Here is a 20,786-nt window from a genome sequence, read left to right as displayed (position 1 = left end):
CACCTGTTCCACATTACCAAGATTTATTGTGCAAATACTTCTTCTTATTAAAAAACACACATTTTGCATGTACTTTGACCTTAGCAGGGTTCAAGCAGTAGCTCAAAATCAACTTGTACAGAACTGCAAGTTGACATGATTGACAGCACCAAGTCCTCAAGGCCAAGGTCACAGAAGCTGATTGCAAGGTGAGATATGCATCTGACAGCCTAAGCAGGATTTCTGAAAACTGTTTGCCTTTCTACAGAAAGTGGGAAGCTCCTCACTCTTTCCAGGTATTCCCCTGGGTACCTGGGACTGCAACCATTCTAAACAATCGATCTAATCAGGCGAATGCCATGAACGCAGTCTTTCCACGATTCAAGAAGAGTTCCCAGTTGCATTCAAGACTGACGCAGGCTTTTCTATGTGCGAGGACTTTACTGGAATCTGGGGTGGGAGGAGGTGCTTGGGAACAAGTTCCATCATTCTGTTTCCTTATCCCGGTTATCAGTGTTCCCAGAATACACCACTGCACGACATAATGACTTAGTAGTTTAGGGCCTTCTTTTTCCTCCGGAGACTATAAGCTCCCTGAGGGCAGGCCTACAGCATGTTAACCTCCACACTGCCAGACCTCAGGACAGTGTTTGGCATACTGTACAGGTAACGGTTTCCATGAATGAACATTTCCTCTGGAATGTTAGAAATTGAACAGAGACCACTGGGCTGGAATGGGGCATAAACAAAACAGTTTACGGCAACCTTCCTACCATAGGCGTGACAGTGCCAGCCACCTTAAATTAAGATGTCATCATAGAAATGAGGGCTGACCTGACACTCTTCTCTCATGAGCTCTTCACAGAAATCCCTCCAGCTGGTTCATCCAAGGCTACTCTGCAGGGTGGCGGGGCGGGCAGGGGAGGGGTCTGGGTCTAACCCACACCCACTCTTCTTAACCATTCCTACCTGCAGCAGGGCAGAGCCAGGGAGGTTCGTCTGCATGTTAATGGTGAGCATTTGGTGCTAATAAAATGGTAATAGCTACCATTTATTGAGCATGTACTATGTTCCAGGAGCTATGCTCCATGCAAATGTTTATTCCTGTCCACCATCCTGTGAGATGAGAATTCGAAAGCCTGTTCTATAGATGACATTTTTAAAAAGTTGGTGAAGGTGAGACTGGACTCTGCTCCTCGTGCTAAACATTTCTAAGCCTGCACGACAGCCTCCTTGCCTCAGGGAAGGGAGCTGCCAGGCGAACTGGCTTGAGACCTCACTCTGTGCCCTTACTCTTCTCGACACCCCTTGCCTCCTCTCTGCAGCCCTCCGGCTCAGGTGCTGGATGAGAAAACTGGGTTAACAGAGGTTAAGATGTGCCGGAGGCCACCGAGCAATGGATGGAGCCAAGGCTAAGTGTGCAGCCCAGAGCCCACTCCCAACACCATGGGAACACAACCTGAAGATGCCAACTGCTGCTCTCTGCTCATTTCTGTGCAAAGTCCTCGTGTGCTCACTGAGAGGGGCTGGACTGGGCCACTTCCATGTGCATGTCCACATTTTATTCTCTTGGGTTATTTAGTTTGTGCCCCGTATGGTCAGCGCTGGGCTGGGCACTGCAGAAGCAAATGTGAGTAAGACCAGTGGGTGCTGCCTTCAAGAGGCCTGTGGTGCAGCCTGGGATCCTTGCTGGAAGGAATCGGGATCTATTACAGACAGCACTGACCCTCATTACAGTTTGCGCCGGGCCTCCAGGTGCTGGCTGGCTGCCCTGGCAGCGGGTGTGCTAGCATGAAACTCAATCTTTGAACTCCTTATCCAGCTGGCAAAGGGCAGTCCTCGAAAGCTACAGATATTTCCTTGCAAGGACAAGAAACACACCGCGTGCACTAAGACCTCTGCGTGTGCCTAAGCCATGACTCGTCCAGCTCACACTTCCCTTGCATTTTATTCCCGAAAGCAGAAAACTGTAAGGGGGATCCTGGATCCCGGAGACAACGAATATGAACAAGTCACCATGAGATACTCAAACATCCAGAACAAACGACCACGGGTTTCTGCTCCTTCATCAGACCGTTGTGAGTTTATGACAGCCCAAGTCTAAGCACAGGGAGGAAGAATGGGGCAAAGCCCAAGAAAGAGCTAAGGAAGAGGAGGGAAGTCAGAAAGGAGTAGAGCAGAGAGGGTGTGAGAGAGCGAGCGAGCCGGAAGGTAGGAGGCCTGACTGCAGGCCGCTGTGTGCTCGGTGAGGACTCAGAGAACGGAGGAAGGCCACAGTCACCCCCTGAGAGCCAGGGCGTCTCCACAAGAGCCACAGTGGGACCCTACCACGCTCCAGGCACGGGACTAAATGTTCCTGCTGATGAGGGTATGTCAAAAACATCTGTAAAAAAAAGTGACATTAAAATATACGTTGATTTTGGTGCAAAAATGTGAAATCCAAGGCTACAAATGCTCTTCAAAAAGTTCATAGAAAAAGTCTATAATGGGGAAAAAAATGCATGATTTAAAATGTTTTGCACCAAAATATCCGTATCTTTTAATTCATCTTTGAAAGAACTTTTTGAAGTACCATCAGAGGACTAGCTCCTGTAATCTTGATAATCCTAGGAGGGCTGGTGTGGTGGCGCAGTGGATTAATCTGTCACCTGCCACGCCAGCATCACCACCAGTTCGAGTCCCAGCTGTTCCACTTCTGACTGAGCTCCCGCTAATGTACTTGGAAAAGCAGCCGAGGAGGGCCTGAGTGCTTGGGCCCCTGCCACTCACGTGGGAGACCCAGGTGGAGTTAGAGGCTCCTGGCTTTGGCCTGGCTCAGCTCCAGCCATTGTGGCCATTTGGGAAGCCAATGAGCAGATGGAAGATTTCTCTGACTCTCTCTCTCTATGCGTCACTTTGCCTTTCACATAAATAAATGTATCCAAAGGAAAAAAAAAGATCCTGTGAGTATCGTACTGTTCTCATCCAATGCTGAAACTGGGATGAGTCAGTGCCCAGCACGAGGACCACACTGGCAGTAAGTGGCAGAGCCTGGTCCAACCCTCGTTCTCTTCCTATGGTTCATACTCTCAGCTGCTATGGAGCCAGTCCCTAGGGCTCTGCACCTGTTTCCTGGGCTGAATGGCCTTTCAATTACTCTGACTGCTGAAGGTACATCAGAGGCAGCGAGAGCAAGAGAGCGAGCGTGAGCAGGAGAACCTTGCCACGCTCAGCTTCCCAGATGCAAAGTCGTGTGCTCACAGCCTACTGCTCCAGGCACCTGGCCCCGCAGCCCCTCGGCAAGCCGGAGAGACAAAACTCTTTTCCTCCTGAAGGGTCTTTCTGGCACCCTCTACTGACCATGCTTGAGAGCTGGCTTCGAAACCAAACTCCAGGGCCCAGTCTCGTGTTCACAGAACACATGAGAAACCGTGCACTTGGAGCTGGGCGGCAGCTGCTCACCAGCAGGCTGGTTCACTCTCCCTGCCAACGCAGGAGATGTCTAGAGGCCCTGGGAGCCGGCCTGAGGTAGGTTAGGAGAGGCAGAATGTATGCCGGACGCCGTGAGGATCTTGTCACGGACAGCGCCAGGATGAAGCCCGAGGTCCCTGCTTGGACACACGTGGCAGGCCGGCAGCATGAGCACTTTGCTGGTGCTCTCTACCAGAGGGACTGAAGGCCCCTGTGCTCCAGGAAACAGGAGAGGAGCAAAGGCCTCCGTCACGGACAAAGTCAAGGTTGGAGCTCTGTAAATGACAGGTCACATCAGCTGGGGGAGGCAGGGCTCGGAGTCAGTCTCTCGTCCATTCAAGTGTCTCCGACAGAAATGCACAGATCGGTGTGCCGTGATCACAAAACTCACGTCCCTTCCCTTCTCCCTCATCACAAGACTCCCAACATCTGGAGCCACACATGAATCCTGAGTGACGAGCCCATCACAACTGCCCCAGCTGCCAATTGCCTGGCCTTCCACATGGCCAAGGATGGCTATGTGACCCAGGGTGACTCACAAAAGGGCAGCCTTGAAGAAGCTCCTGTTTCCTGATGGAACCAACGTGGCAGGCCCCAAACCCTTCTGCCTTGACCACAGGCTAGGGGCTGCAGGAGGCCTAATGACCCTCAGGTACGAGCTAATATACCAAGGATAACGGAGCAGGAAGATGGAAGTGGTCTTGAGTGGAGCCGCAAGGCCCATCCTGGGCTAAATCCAGACGTTGTTATGCAAGAAAAGTGATGCTGGCTTTCTTCTCTGTTGTGGTATTTTGCTATTGGCAGCTGAATGCAGTTCCAATTGACTCAAAGACATTGGCGGGTACAGCTAAGGAGCTGGTTACAGTTTGCAGTGTCGTTAGAACCACCTCTTCATGGATGCTGGCACAGTCCTGGCAGCACACGTGCTGTGCTTCCCAGTTCAGACAGGGAGAAGGATCTGGTTCCAGCACAGGTGGTCAGGAGCTGAGCACGGGTTCGCCGAGTCCCCAAAACTCCTACCCTCTCAGATGGCCCTAGGAGAAAAGCCCAGCCTGGCTGCCCAGTGAGTTCATTTCTGGGGGGCTCCTATCCTTGGGTTATGGGTCTACGAGAGCTAGGACATTGTCTCAATATAAAGAAGGGCTGGTGCTGCAGCGCAGTCAGTTAAAGCCCCAGCCTGCTGCACCGGCATCCCATATGGGTGCTGGTTCGAGTCCCGGCTGCTCCACTTCCAACTCAGTTCTCTTCTATGGCCTGGCAAAGCAGTAGAAGATGGCCCAAGTCCTTGGGCCCCTGCACCCACGTGGGAGACAGAGGAAGCTCCTGGCTCCTGGCTTTGGATCAGCTCAACTCTGGCCATTATGGTCATCTGGGGAGCGAACCAGTGGAAGGAAGACTTCTCTCTCTGGTTCCGCCTTTCTCTGTAACTCTCCTTCAAATAAATAAAATAAATCTTTAAAAACATATATAAAAAAGCCAATTTAATATTTTAGACTCTAGCCTCCATTTAGAAATGGTAGGAGACCTGCTGGTTAAAGCTGCACCCAGGGAGCAGTGGGATGCGGATGGAGGAGAATTTGTTTCCCTCCCTCAGCCTATTAACAAGCCTCCTCCAGCCCTGGAGATGTGCTGGGCTTAGAGATTACTGAGGACAAGTTAACACCTGGTCCGAACAGAGTCCAAATAGTCCAGGAAAGCGGCTCATGCCCCTGCTTTTCCTTCAAGTTGCTACTCGCACCATCACTGGTTTACATTATCCAACTGCCAATTCATCCCACGTAAACATCATCAGTGACTTAAGAGAATAAAAAGACACTGATTTAGGATGAATTCGAGATGTGGGCTCTAGGCAATGATCTCTAGGTAATTAACTCTAGCAATGTTCTAAATTTTCTTAAAAACAGGAAAAAGGCAGGAGGAAAGGGAGCAGAGGGGGAGGGGAGGGGAGGGCAGGGAAGGCTGGCTTTGTGCTGGACACAGTTTCTCTCTGGCAGCAGGTTCACAGCCCTGCCTCCCAGAGCCCGGTTTCCTGCAGGTAAAATGCCGATAATGGCACTGCCTTCAGGGACCGCTGGGAAACCCTTGGCTCTCTAACATTTTCCTGTCCAAGTATATTAGCACCATCCGGAAGCCTAACCAAACCTCAGCCGAATCTGAGGACTGGAAATGACCACAGATTGCCTGGACCAACAGTGCTATGCTTTGCTCTACTCCGCCCCCTGACACGGAGCCCTCTGGATAGTGCCAAGACAACCCCTCACCCGCCCATGCAACTCCCCGGTAGCCTGGACAGAGGATGCAAATCCCTGGTCCAGGGAGCAGGCATTCAGGAAGAAGGTTAAGACATCTGCACCACAGATCGGAGCATCTGGGTTTGACTCCAGCTTCCTGCTAACGCAGAACCCTGGAAGGCAGTGGCAAGGGCTCAAGGAATTGGGTTTCCGCCACCCATGTAGCAGACTGAGATCGAGTTTCCAGTTCTGACTCTGCTACAGCCACTGGGTGTGAACGAGCAGATAGGAGCCCTGTCCCTCTCTATCAGTCTCTCAAATAAAAAACAAATTACAAAGAAATAAATGCCTGGCTTCAGAGACCCCTCCGCTCCCCTTGAGGAACCGTGTGCCATGTGATGAAAAAATCAGATGTGACTGCCCCCACCCAACACACAAACCATCACCAACACCTCCCAGCTCACCTCCTCCACTTCTGTCTGCCCCTCAAAACGCCCCTGGGCTTATGGGATGTGCCCCTATTTCACCTGCCCAGGTGTGTCCTCTGTCTCTCCAAGCCCGTGAAGGCAGACCCGTCTCTGCAGGTCCTCACGTCCATGCAGCGTCCTTGTAACTGATTCTCAATGCTAAGATCCTAAGGGATTTCAAGTCTCCACCCAGAACCCTTCAGAACTCTCCCTTGAGAGTTCTGCCACTCAGGCTCTTAGGATTTGGGAGGCTGGGCCGGACAGAGAGGAAGAAGTTGCCAGAGATGGTCCATGCCTCTCAAGCCAGGCCAGTGGCCATAGCACATGCTTCAGTTTAAGTCTTTTTTTTTTTTTTTTTTTGGACAGGCAGAGTGGATAGTGAGAGTGAGAGTGAGAGTGAGAGAGAGAGAGAGAGAGAGACAGAGAGACAGAGAGACAGAGAGAAAGGTCTTCCTTTTTGCCGTTGGTTCACCCTCCAATGGCCGCTGCGGTCAGCGCATCGCGCTGATCCGAAGCCAGGAGCCAGGTGCTTCTCCTGGTCTCCCATGCAGGTGCAGGGCCCAAGGACTTGGGCCATCCTCCACTGCCTTCCTGGGCCATAGCAGAGAGCTGGCCTGGAAGAGGGGCAACCGGGACAGAATCCGGCACCCCAACCGGGACTAGAACCCGGGGTGCCGGCGCCGCTAGGCGGAAGATTAGCCTGTTGAGCCATGGCGCCGGCCTAGTTTAAGTCTTAAGCAATGGGATCACCTAGCCTCTTCCTGCCTCTGGTCTTTGTCTTGACAGGGCTGACTTAGGTCACTGTCAATGCCACTCCCTGCACAGAGGATGCACTCACAGGTTACCCTCATCATCAGGTCTATGGAGCTCCATCTGGTAAAGAAGAGAACTGAAAGGGCAGGAGCGCAGGACACCAGCTAAGAACATGCCCGTTCAACAGGCAGCGCACCGGTGTTCCCTGCAGCTCTGCTGTCCCACAAGGCCGGCCCAGGAGTCCCGCTTTATCCAGTCCAGAGAAACAGATGGATTCACTCCGTACTCGGGGCTGCGCTGCTGCAGCCAGATTTCATGAGCATATGCTGCATATGTGATTCTTACTTAAAGTCTAAAGCTGAATATAGATGTTAAACGTGATTTTAGATGCACACACATTATTACACTTAAATATTTTCCAAATTGGTTTATCACTGTTTCCCAGTGTCATAATACCTCGTCTTGTAATAAAACAATGGGCTCAGCTTCCAACGAACGCTCAGCACTGCAATGTCTTCTCCCAATCTCTTTGACATAAATGTTTGTCAACAAGCTCTATCCTTGCAGGGTCCTCTTTCATGGTCTCAGTGACAATGGTCCTGCACTGATCTAGAAGGTTCCATAAGGGCAAACCTCATGACCTCAGGTTCTAACACAAACTATTGCTCAGTATTCCAGCTGGCCTGGGAAGTCACCTGGATGCCACTTAATGCTTTACCCACCTGCTCTCAAGGCAGCGTAGACAGACACAGGGAAGAGGTCAAACTTCCTCCACAGGCCCAACACATTCAACTGGCTCATTGGAATTCTGTTCCTAGAGTTAGCAACTGCTTCTCCAAGGCTCTCTTCTTGAGGCAACAGGCAGAAACCCACATTTCTATTTACCCTGTTTGCTATGATTTTGCTCTACTGGCTGAGTTTCTAAATGAGGTTGATGTAAGGACCACAGGGCATCCTTTGCAGGTGTGGCTGAGCCTCCAGCAGGCTGATGGGGATGGCTATTATTCTCCCAGGATGAAGCTGGGGCAGCTGCAGGGACTCTAATTCCTGAACCAAACTCAGACACTCAAGTCCCTCTTCCACTATAAAGTCTGCCTCGAGGCGGGAAGGTGCAAGTGCCAGTGGCCATCCTTCCACACCCAGGGATACACAAAAAACAGCACTGTGACAGTGCAAGGAGACGTGTGGGAAACCGCGAAGGAGTACAGCCAGCTTTGCCAGGCTCTAGTACATCACGAAGGACATGACGGGCTCCTGCCAGCACAGCCACCTGCTGCCACCTCCTCCAGGCGTGTCCTCACTGGCTTCCACACGCCTGGAATGCTCATCCAACACATCCCCTCCTAGGAGCTGTGCTTTACATGATGCTCCAGTTAGGAGGTGCATACCATAGTCAACACTGCCAGCTCATTCTTAGAAATCTGTGCCCAGTCACAGAAGACCTGGGTGTATTAAGAGGCTGAAAGTTCTATCCAGGCTGTGTCTCCCTCCAGGACGATCGTAATTAACCCTTTCTTCACTGAAATGGCATCAGCTCGCAGTTCTTTTGGGATGACTTCGGCCCCAGTCTTCAGCATCTCAAGGTTGCTCACTGCCTGCACACCTAAGGCCTTCTGGCCCCTATGGGCGATGCTCCCGCCCCCCCCCAGCAGCACAGCTTGCACGCACGTGGACTTGCTCAGTGGTGTCTGTCTGCCGGCAGCCACTGCTCTTCTCTCTGACAGCAGCTTCTTTTCCCATCCCTCAACACCATTGTTCCCATACTGGCTGCCAAACTGTGCAGGTTGGTGCAATAGTAAAACGCCTCGAGGCAAGTTACAACCACAACAGCTGTGTTTACTAAGAGCTCCGAATGAACTCATCCCAGTGCTATGTGAGTGGCAGGCAGTGATTCGGGAAACTTCCAGAAGCACCCCACCCTCAGGACGTCTGCTGGCTGCCTGCACCTCCTGCTTCCCACGCCAGTCCTGGCTTCTACCGCAGACCTTCTGTTGAGCACCGGGGGCCTCTTTCCACCCGCAACACTGTTAGGTTCTCTTCGCCCAGCTGCAGTCCTTTGCACTTCGCTGTTTCTGCCGCTGGGAGAGCTGCCGGTCACCCATGGGGTAGGCAAGTGGCCAGTGGGTTAGTGGTTCTCACGAGGGACACAAAGAAAACCACTCCCCAACTCCAGGCCCCTCCAGTGCCTCTGTAACTTCCTGTCATCTGATACAAAGCCCAAGACTCTCATTCACCATTCAGACTGTTGGAACATGCATGGCTTCTTCAAAGGACTGATGTCAGAGTGAAAGGAATGAAATCAAGTCAACTCTCAGACCTTCGGGTGCAAAGTTTCTTTGCAATGTCTCTAAGACTTTGTTTCTTTACCTGTAAGACTAACACATACTCCATGAGGCAACAAGGAAGGGCCTGGTAATGTCTAAAATCCATACAAAATGTTGCTTGAATTCTTGGGTTTTGAGGACATCCCAGAGGAAAGTCACTGGACTCCCTATTAGCTCTTTGCACCTTGCATGGATTAATGTAGATGATTGGCCATCACCATGGAAATAAGGGGCAGGCTCTTGTGGGAGACAGGCCATGCAGCTGGTTAGTTGTCTTGGGAAGCCTTAGTGTTCCAATCATAAGGGCAACCTGGCAGAGGAAGCCATGGCCCAGAGCACAGGAGGAAGCATGGTCTAACAAGGACAGAGCCAGTACCGGCTAAAGCACGGGGCGGTTGCTGGCTATACAGAATCCACACCCCGCCTATGTTAAGGCTTTCCTGATCTAGGGAAGTTAGTGGCTACCAGCACAGGTGCTCTCTCTCGCCTGTGTGGAGCACTCGCTGAGCATACAGCTCCCTAGGCTCCCCCACTGGAGATTCTGGTGAGAGGAGGGCCCTGGTACCTGGATGCTTCACAGGCCTCCAGTGGTGCTTAGAATCAGGCTCGTTTCTTAACTGCAACCCAGGTTCTAAGGATGAACTTAAGGCCTCCTGCTTTTCCTCTGGAACACAGGCTGAATCATCTTGGCCAATCTCCCACACAGCAGTGGTATTCCAGAGAGCCCTGGGAACCCCCTGCCCAGACCTACAGCCAAGCACTGCTTGAAGCTGCTGCCATCAGACGCTCTATCGGATGGGTTCCAAGGCCGGGCTTTCACCAGCAGCAGGGGAAGAGTCTTTATCACATTATAAAGGAGCAGTAAGCCACAAGGGTCAAGGTCCCAGATGTAGGCTGGACTGCCACACACCCTGCCCATCCACCCCAAAGGAGAAGACTTGGTCCCATCGCAAGGCCAACCTGGCAGAGGAAGGCACGGCAGCGCACGCCAGGGCTGGGCTCTGGTAAGAAGAAAAACCTTCGGTCTCATACACAGGTGTCAGGGGCCCGGGCTGCTGGAGGTCCACGCTGACAAAGTGGGCCTTAGTGTTCCTCTCCACCCAGCCTGATGCCTCAAAACCTGTCAGACTGCCACACAGGCCACTGAAGGGTAACTTGCCCTGGAGAAGCCTGGCCTTCTATGTACCATTCAAAGTCTATTCGGAAACTTCACCCATATTCAGAGGAATCCCTCTCATCCAAAGGAGTCCTTCTCCACGAACTAGGGAAACTCACACAGGTCATGGAGACCCGAGAAAGAGGCCCCAGGACTGGCACCCCTGGAGCGACCTCTGGGGGCAGCCACCACGCAACCCCAGCCCACTCAGGGCACGGACGGAATCCGAGTGCAGTTTGTTTTCCAAAGAGGCTGGGGATTCTGGCTTTGCAGGTAAAGTTTCCCAAATGGCAAACTCCCCCATTTAAGAAGTATCATGCCGGCTAGACGTGAACGCTGGTGAGGTGGATTCAGGGCACCAGGTCTGAGACGGCACCCACTGCTTCGGGGACAGAGCTGTACCCTGACACCAGCACAGGTGGGCAACCATCTTCTTGATGGCTGCAAGCCCACGGGTCCCTCCTGTCTCCTTAGCACCTGCCCCTTCGCCACCCATCATTCTGCACACACAGAACGTCTGGGTCGCCAGGGGCTTTACAAGACACAGAGCCTGACGTCCTCTGGCACTGGTAGTGGTGGTCTCAAAAGCTCTGCCACGACCCCTTCTGCCGGCAACCGCAGGCGGCTCAGCTCATCTTTGGATGGCACAGCAAGTCCCCTTGCAGCCTAGCGCCTGTCCCTCCCTGGGCCACGCAGAGCAAACCTCGGTGTCTGCCACCCCTTTAGTGCCCCGCTCTCCCAGCACAAGGAAGACTTCTGACCAAGCATGCCTGTTTTTCCCAATACCTTTTCTTTTTCTTTTTCTTTTTTTTTATTTGACAGGCAGAGTTAGACAGTGAGAGAGAGAGAGAAAGGTCTTCCTTTCGTTAGTTCACCACCAAATGGCTGCTACGGCCAGTGCGCTGCGCCGATCTGAAGCCAGGAGCCAAGTGCTTCCTTTTGGTCTCCCATGCGGATGCAGGGGCCCAAGCACTTGGGCCATCCTCCACTGCTTTCCCAGGCCACAGCAGAGAGCTGGACTGGAAGAGGAGCAGCCAGGACTAGAACCTGGCGCCCATATGGGATGCTGGCACTGTAGGCAGAGGATTAACCAAGTGAGCCATGGTGCCGGCCCCCCCAATACCTTTTCACAAAGCAAGGCTGAGTCTCCCCACATCCATCTCCTACAAAGCACTTGGCCTAGGCAAGCATATTAATAGGAAAAGAATCCATAGAGACCCTAATGAGCAGCAGGCATTGTCCAAATCTCCTGTATTTGATAACACATGTTACCTCCCTAAGAACCCTGTAATTCTGTTCTATACGGCTATGACCACCCATTTTACGGGGGTGGGGCGGAGAACAGAGGCACAGGGAGCCAGAGAGGCTTCCCTGCAATCACACAGCCACTCAGCCTGCAACTGGAATCGAACCCCAGCAGCCAAGCATCTGTGTGGACTCACGGGTGCAGAGACAGGAAGGGACGGCTGTTCCACTCGTTAGCAGGGATGGCACCACGTTTGGAGGTTTCACGTGAGCACGAAGGACCAGCCCCTTCCTTCTGTATGCTATGCCTCAGCTCCAAGTCCATGACCCACTCCTGGCAGGGTCCACACTGCTGACCGACGTAAGCTTCCTCTCGATGAATCCCTTCAGTCTCTCCTAAGTGCGCGGAGGCCCGGCCGGCTGTGGGAACGTCATCCTGTCCTCGGGCAGTTATGTTTTAGGGACTCTGGGCCTCCGCTGGCCCAATTTTCCTCGCCTTCCCCTAAGGCTTCCTGCCCGGCTCTGCCCTATTTCTGATGGCCCACAAAGTTGTCAGGAAGGCTGCCTCCTCCTTGCCCTTGCTCTCGACAGAATTAGAGAAGGCCAAGGAGGAGTTCGGGTTATAGAATCATGGAACTCCCGAGACCGAAAGCGAAGCACATCCAGTCCTCTGCCTCATTTTAGAGATGAGGGAAGTGAGACCCAGAGGGCAAATGAGTGTCAGGGACAGGCAGCCAGCGTGAGGCACCGCTCAAATTAGAATCTGCCCCTCGCAGGGCGCCTCCAAATGCCAGGGGCGGTCTCCACGCAGCACCGCCAGGCTGAAACAGGCCAACAGGTCCCCAAGTAAACCTCAGCAAGTCAAAGAGGACTGGAGAAAGCGTGCTAGAACAGGGGGCAGCGCCCAGGATAAGGTGGTGAGCAAAGGCTGCCCCGGGGTCCCCTGTGCTTGCTCGCATCCTCAGCAGACGAACACGCTTCTGCGGACACCGCACGGCATTAGCTCGCAGTCAGCAAGCAGCCGACGCCAGCTTTGAAAAGTGCTTAAGTTCTGCTGAACACAGCCCTTAGACTCTTAAAGGCCAGCGATGAATTTTGCATAGGATTTTTCCACTGTTGCCCCTGCCTGGCCCAAGCTTGTACTTGAATCTGAAAAGGCTCCACTTTGTCTTGAGCCAGACAGGAGGTGGGCTCAGGTGACTAGAGCTTTGTAAGTGGCTTGGGCGGGGGAGGGGGCAGTGGAGGGAGCACAGTGTTGTCCCCTGCCTTCTGCCCTGCATTCAACCCCGCCCTGCCTTCTCAGAGGGCCCTGACAAGCTCGGTTCTCATTGACTTCTGCCCCAAGGAAAATAATCTGGAGCAGATACTCCACCTCCTAAGACTCCTCGGCATGGAACCAGAACCAAGAGCTGTGATTACATCTGAGTTCTCAGCAAATACGACAAACCCGAGTCTGGCCGCAGCATACCAAAACATAGGCCAATTTGACATAAGGTGGGTTTTCATTTATCTGGTTTATCTCTGCATTATCTGGGGTGGAAAAAAAAGCGGTCTGCTTCAGTAGATTAAAGAACAAACAGGATGACGAGGTTTAACCTACTTACAAAAATGTGTTCTTTCCAAGGATTTCAGTGCATTCCTTAATTACAAAGGTCTCCAGCAGTTCATTAAAACAATGCATTTAAGAGCAGTTAATTCCTACTATGAAATAAAACAGCATTGCTCCAAATGACTTCCACTTCCAATTTTGCATTAATTTAAACTAAGCCCAAATCAGCCACATTAGTGAGCGAGATAATTACAATTTTCAGAACGGGACTTGCCTTAGACTCGGAGATCACCTAGTCTAGAGACGACCAAGATTTCTTTTTGGTGGTTTAAAACAGTTTAACCCCTTTTCCCCGTGAATTTGTATTGGAACATTCAAATCTATGCCACAAATAAGTCACAGCCACCCTGGGGGTTGGGGGGCAGGGCCCACAGTGTGTAGCCTCCCCCTTGCCTCCCAGGGCTCTGATGAACACGGGAGAATAATTATTGATTTCACCAGGGGTGGACAAATTTCTCCTGCCAAGGGCCACGTGAGAAGTATTTTAGAATTTGTGGAGCACATGTGCTCTCTGCTATAGAGGCTTTTATTTATTTATTTATTTTTATAACCTTCAAAATGTAAAAACCATTTGAGCTTGCAAGCTATACAAACATGGGCCGAAGACTAGATTTCTACAGGCTGCTATTTGGCAAATTTCATTTTTTTCCAACAGTTTTACTGAGTCAACTGACATGTAACAGATTGCACCTCTTTAAAGAATATGATTTTGTAACGGCTGACAAATGTGTACTCCATGAAATGGACACCGCACCCCAGACAGTGCGCAGAGCCCTCTCTCCCCCAAGCTCCCTCTCTCCACCAGTCTGCTTTTGTCAGCGTGGATTCGTCTGCATTTTTCTAGAGTTTTCCAACAGTTTGTGGAAACACAAAATTAAAAGACCAGTTTATTTTGGTGTAAAAACCTGAAATTCATGCATTTTTTATAATTATTCAAGACTTGAAGTATCCTTCCTGTGTATGGATTTCTTCTTTTAAAAACATTAAAAAAAAATTAGGGGCTGGTGCTGTGGCGTAGTGGTCTAAGCCTCTGCCTACAATGCAGGCATCCCATTATGGGCACCTGTTGGAGAGCCAGCTGCTCCTCTTCCAATCCAGCTCTCTGCTGTGGCCTGGGAAAGCAGTAGAAGATGGCCCAAGTCCTTGGGCCCCTGCACCCATGTGGGAGACCTGGAAGAAGTTCCTGGCTCCTGGCTTCGGATCGGCGCAGCTCTGGCTGTTGCAGCCATCTGGGGAGTGAACCAGTGGATGGAAGACCTCTCACTCTGTCTCTACCTCTCTCTGTAACCCTGTCTTTCAAAATAATTAAAAGTAAATCTTAAAAAAAAAAAAAGCACTCCAAGTTGCATCCCAGGTTCTCCAGATAAGTCTATTCAAGCTAAACCCCGAGACGATTTGCTCATTTGTCAAACAGCTACTTTATTAAGTGGGTAGGCACCTGGATAAGCCCAGTGGTATCATTCCTGTGGCTCATGTCCCATTGAGGAGGCAAGAGCGACAGCAGAAGAGACCCACACACGTGACTGCCAATGGTTAAGACGGCATACAGGGGATGAACAGGGTGCTGTGATGAGGATGGGGACATATGGTAGGGGACAGGATGGTCCTGGGGCCTAGGGTGAGCCTGGGCAGGCAGCAGCCACTGCAGAGGCGTGGCAGGGCCCCCCGGGGTTGGGGAAGGGTGCACACAAGCCATGGCGACCACCATCCAGGAGCAAGAGAATAGTAGGTTCCCACCAGGCATGGACGGTTTGTGGGGGGCCGTGCTAAACCACGCTGCCGAGGCTGGATTTCACAGTTAATATGCCACGTTGCATCTTTACAACGAAGCCCCTGGAGAGTCCGAGCTCAGGGGTAATGTGATCCAATCTACATTTTTATAAAGATCGCTCCAGCTGCTGCTGTCTGGAGAAGAGGGTGCAGATGGACAGGAAGGAGAAAGCAGTTGCATCTTGCTTCTGAAAACTCTGCGGTTTGATTTCTCAGACCTACGAGGAGGGGGCCGCGTGAGGGGGGCCTTTGAGGTCTACATCAAAAGGAGCTTTTCAAGGTCACTGGAGACTGCTCGACTTCAGGGGTTGCCAGGTGGGCTGGGGTAAGCCCTGCCCTGGGGTGTGGAGCCCGGGGCTCTTTGTGCTACTCAGATAAAGTGCTTTCACTCTGCAGAACTGGCTACAAGGCTACTGCTGACGGCCATTGCCGTGAGCAGCCGGCACCAACACCCTGCCCAGGCGCCAGTGTTTGCCCGGGGATCCTCCTGGACATGTGGGTCCCCGTGCGGACCTCCCCCTCAGCTTTACACACACACAGAACCTCCCTCCACAGTAGGGGCATAAGAGCTGCTTCCTCAGACAAGTGACCCTGACCCCAGTCCTGGTTTCGCCACTTCAAGTCCCTCTATCTCTCCAAATACAGAGCTGAGTGGCTGCAATTGTCCTGGCTTCTTAAGCGGCATCAGCCTTAGGTAGAAGGCTACCAGAAGTGCCAACAACACACAAGGCTCTTGTATTATCAGTGCACTCGTTACCAGACAGACACACTCTTGCTGAACGTGGAGGAGGTAGTGTCAGGCTTGGGCATCTGGGACTCTGTCCTTACAGCGATTGGGATTTTAGTAACGTCACCCCTTCAGGTTTGCATGTACTGCTAGTCTGTCAGCCTCAATCACACACCAAACAATCAAGAACCCCGAAGCACGTGGTTGACGTCTGGTGTGGGAGTGAGGCTGCCACTTGGGACGCCTGCATCCCTCATCAGGATCCCTGGGTTCTTCTGATGCAGCTTCAAGGGCCTGCTAACCCGACGGCAAGGTCATTGCTCAAGTCCTTGGGTCCCTGCCACCCACATGGAAGACCGTGGACTGAGTTTTAGGCTCTTGGCTTCAGCCTGGCATGGAGTGAGCCAGTGGCTAGGATGTCTCTCTCTGGATTCAACTAATTAATTAATTAAAAACAAAAGAATCCTGTTACAAACTGAAAGACATCAGCTGAGATCTGTGCCCGGGGCTGGTGGATAAATGTATCCCCAGAGGGAGACCTGGTTTACTTGGGGCATGGCATAGCTTGTAAACATCTTGGACTTTGTGGGTCACATGGATTTTGACACGACTCAGTTCTACAATTGTAGTGCAAACGCAGCCAGAGACAATGATCTTGCCACCCCCGTGTTCCATAAAACGTTCAGTTACAAAACCAGATGGTGGGCTAGCTTTGGCCTCAGGACTGGAGCTCAGAGACTGGATCGGAGTATCTGGACAGGCTTGTATCTCCCAGTTCCAAACAAGCTCAACGCCTAGGTCTCACACACACCCATTCCTACCATGGTGCCGCCTAGCTGCCCCCAATCTAGACAGCAATAGCATTGATTTAGGCTTACTGTGGGCCAGACCCAGTGCAACGCATGTTATACATAGTAATTCACTGAACTACCACTGAATCCTAGTATTACTGCTATGAAAAATGAGGCCCAGAGAAGCGAAGTAACTTGCCCAAGACCAGGATCCAAACTCAGCTCTTGGGCTCTTGATCACTACACCACATGGCCCAGCAGGTACCTGGACAAACAAACCAGACAGCAGGGCAGGAGGACCCAGTGTGTGTGTGTGATCCTGCCCACTCCAGGCCGGCTCCACACTAGGTGCCAGGCAGCAGGGACTAGGAATAGCAAGGTATGCAAACGCACCTATGGAACGTGAGGCTGGAGAATCTTAGCAAAAAGTGATGGAACAGCTGGTAGCCTGACATGAACATCAGGACGGCCAAGGTGAGGAGCAAAGGCGACTGAGTCACGCGCTGGCCAGCAGCTGGGTGCTGAGCGCTCTGCAGAAGCCTTCCCCGCCCAAGCCCCTGCCTCTCCTGGTACACTGCTCTGGGCTGTGAGGCGCTCCCCAGGCTTGCGAGTTGCTCCAGCCTCGTCCTAGCTGGCGATGCGGAGGCCGGAGTGAGGCACTCGGGACGTTTGTGCTTCAGCAGCCCCCATGAACATCGTGCGGGACCCTAAGTGGGTAAAATACTGGCCGGCCATTGTCACTCAACTCCCACTGTGCTCACGAGGCTATTTTTAAATAACCACAGAAATTAAAGCAATCGTTAAGCAAGATGTCAATAGATTTTTAGCTTTCCTGTTCTAAAAATCCTCCTATTCTGTACAAAGGTGATTAATTCTCCATTCTCTGACAATGAAGGATGTTTAATTTGGTCTCGCTGGACAGAAGCTGCTTCTTCCAGGCACGTCTGGGGTATAATTGGCCAGTGATCAGCCTGCCCCAGTGACAGAGGCTAAGAACCCGAAGCCGTGGGCTTCTGGGCTGAGCAGAGAGGTGGGAGCTCAACACTGCGTAAGCAGTCCCACGTGATGCTACGGGGCCTGGGCACAGACGCTCCTCACTCGGTGCCTGTAGGGTTCAAGGTCCGCTGGATAGCATAGGATCAGGACAAGACCACTGCATAACCTCGGTCAGGAGGTCGAGCGGGGAGCCTGGCTCTAACTGGCCTCCACATCTCACTAGGCTTGCAGAACACAAGGAGACCCATACGGCCATACAGCTTAGTGGGTATCCTTGAGAGGACCATGAGGAAGAGAAAGCACTTGGTTAGACAGAGCGCAAATGCGTAAGCCAGGGAAGCAAGCTGCCAGGGACTCCAGGGCTGCAGGGTTGCACCTGTCAGCCTGCCGTGCTTCCCTGCCGGGCCCCCAAAGCACCCCCACTTCTCCCATGGTGCCTCTCCCTGTGATGGCTGCATCACTCTCTCCGAGCGCCTTCTCCCTTCCAATATCAGGCCTGCCTTCTTCCTTATTATCCTGATACCTGAAGGACGTCTGTGTGGACCTCACGCCCCCTCTGGTGCATCCACCCAGCAACAAGCTCGCCTGCCTGGGGTCAGAGGACAGCTCCCGGGTCCAATTAGCAAGGTTGCTGGAAGGAGTCTCGTGATGCCCTCTCCTGCCCTAGTGCCTGGGTAAGTAAGATGATTCCCTTAGGAAGGTGGGGCAGAGTGGAGGAGGAACTGTAGCACAGACGGTCTCTAGAATTTCTATGAGTCCTAGAATCTGAGGGTGAAGCTGGGTCTTTAAAATCATCCCATCCATCAGCTCCAGCTGCAACCCTGAACCTCCCAGCATTGCCAGGTGTCATTTCTCTTCCCAAAGATCTCTGGGGCAAGAGAGGATGGGGGGAGGGAGAAAAAGACGCGGGATGGGAAAACCATTCCCAGAACCTCCTGCTAGGAAAAGCCCTGTGGGACACTATTTCGGATATACAGGGTACATCTTCGTTCTGTGTGTTCACTGAAGACCCCAAGATGGGGCCATCTGGATCCTGTGCTGTGTTCACATGTTGTAGATGATATTCTGAATTCCTGTGAAAATTTTTACAGTTCTCATTCTTTCCTAGCATAGTATACTGGAATGATATAATCAAACTGACCTACTACACCCAATTTTCAGTATTCAGGCAAACACGCACATCGACACACCGCCACTGAGCCTTTTGTAACCCTTGGGTGACTCCCGGTATGCAGGTGAGGTCACCTGCAGAGTTAACACCTCAAAATCCAGGAAGATTTCCAGGTCATATCCCGAGTCGCTGGAGCAAAGTCCAAGTCGCTTCTGGGACTCGGACTGTCATCAAGGAAGCCGGCCTTTTAATGGCAGTATTAATTTATACAAACCACGGAACCCAAAAGCTTTCTCAGAACCGACGTACTGTTTTGGCTTTTTCCTAGATAAAGACAGAAAAGTTGCCAGAGGCATCTAGGTGGTGGTTGCACTTGATTTCAAAGCAGGAGGGATATAATTTCGAGGTCAAGCCCATGCGGACATGCAAGCTATTTTCTTCAAGCAGATGTGGAGGGGAAAAGCGAGTTGTACCTTTTAAGAGCTCAAATTGCCCTAAAACTATTCATGCCCCAACCAAGCTGACAATGAGAATACCCGATATGCCCTGTTAACTTGGGTTGGGCTAAAAACCTGCTGAAAAATGTGCTGTCAATATAGGCCACATTACTACAAGATAAGCCAAGATGCATAAATTCACGGGCGCACCCTAAAGAGTCGGTGTTAATCTAGAGTCATTTCACTGAAGAGCACAAAGTGTATGATAATCTATATAGGAAATAATTCTCACTCACCAGCCCGAGTTTCTCATGCTTGGCCCAACTAATACCTTGCGCCCAAGGAATTGTCCTGTGTACTGTAGGACGCTCATTGCACCCCTGGCCTCCGTCCGCCAGATACCAGCTGCCCAGACATGACAATCCAAGCAGTCTTTAGACATCGCCAGATGTCCCTCTGGGGAGGGGCATACACTTGCACCAAAGGAAAACAGGATTCTGGTTGTTTCTAACAATGACAGTTATCTGGAGTTCCATCATCTTCTCTAGAGACAGGCCGATTCCCTCTTAGGGCAGTCGGCACTGCAGATCCGAAGGGCGAGCACTGCTTTTCCTTATCTGAACCTGGGGAGGGGGCACAGAACCCATTAGAGTTCTCTACCCTCTACCTCACTGTGGCCATCAGCTGTAAGATCTCTACCTTCCTCCACAGGGGACATGTAGCATGAGATCCCCACTCACGATCATTCTGGCAAGTGATACATTCTTGCATTCAGTAACAAGTTTGCTCCGAAATCCTACAGATGTGTTCTATGAAAACATTGGCTCAAGAAAAATTCTGCAGTTTGGCCACTGAGGTAGCCATGCCATACAGACTGATTCCTATCACCTGTCAACAGGCCACACCCAATCCGGTTCCTTTCCTGCAATACCTCCCCCAGGCGCGCTCTGGCAATCATGCCAGGGTGTGAAGGCGCCCTCTAGGGCTCAGCAGCCCAAGGCTTCGGGAAAATCTGCTTCCTTCCCTGGCCAGGAGGCCTGCTTCTCCGGTGACCTCTCTGAGCAAACTGCGCACTGGGAGCCCCATGGACATCTCCCTTTCCAGGTTACGTGAGTATCAGTTACAGCCCCAAGAAAGCCAAGGCCTGATGAACCCTGGGAAAGGAGTGCTCACCTTTACAAAACACTTTCCGGAAGGCAGAGGAAAAGACTTGCTTAGCAAAGGTCTCTGTGCAGAGATACCCAGCACCTGGAGGCCCCGATTCTCATAGGCAATCACAGTTGTCCCTCGATATTAGGGGATTCATTCAGGACCCGTTATAGACACCAAAATCTGCAGATGCCCAAGTCCATTACATAAAATGGCACAGTTTTTGCACAACAGGCTGCACACATCTCCTGTATGCTTAAAGTCACTTCTAGACTACTAAAAATTCTAAACAAAATGCACATTTTATTCTATATGCAGCACTTACACTGTATTGTTTAGGGAATAATGAAAACAAAGCAACTCTGAACTAGACGCCATTGCTTTTTCATATTTTTCCATCTGTAGTTAGTTGAATCCATGGATGGGAAACCCAGAGCAACTGCACAAGATGTGAAAGCCACTGCAGCATGCACTCCTGACATGCAAAGAGCGAAGCGGGTCGCTGCACGCACGCGGCGAAACACCCAAGCGCTGAGCCGCCGAATCTGCCAACATTCTAGTTTACTGCTGAGCAGATCCCATTAAGCCCCG

At 51.7% G+C, this 20,786-nt stretch overlaps 1 protein-coding gene across 4 annotated transcripts in view; it reads right to left on the bottom strand.

The window, feature by feature from the left end:
* The window catches only part of MGAT5 (alpha-1,6-mannosylglycoprotein 6-beta-N-acetylglucosaminyltransferase), a 372,713-nt gene that overhangs the window by 68,407 nt on the left and 283,520 nt on the right, over window positions 1-20,786 (bottom strand). The window lies entirely within an intron of this gene.

The sequence above is a fragment of the Lepus europaeus genome, chromosome 1 (genome assembly GCF_033115175.1).
Source record: "Lepus europaeus isolate LE1 chromosome 1, mLepTim1.pri, whole genome shotgun sequence".
Taxonomy (NCBI): domain Eukaryota; kingdom Metazoa; phylum Chordata; class Mammalia; order Lagomorpha; family Leporidae; genus Lepus; species Lepus europaeus.
This window is presented reverse-complemented; position numbering and strand designations above follow the sequence as displayed.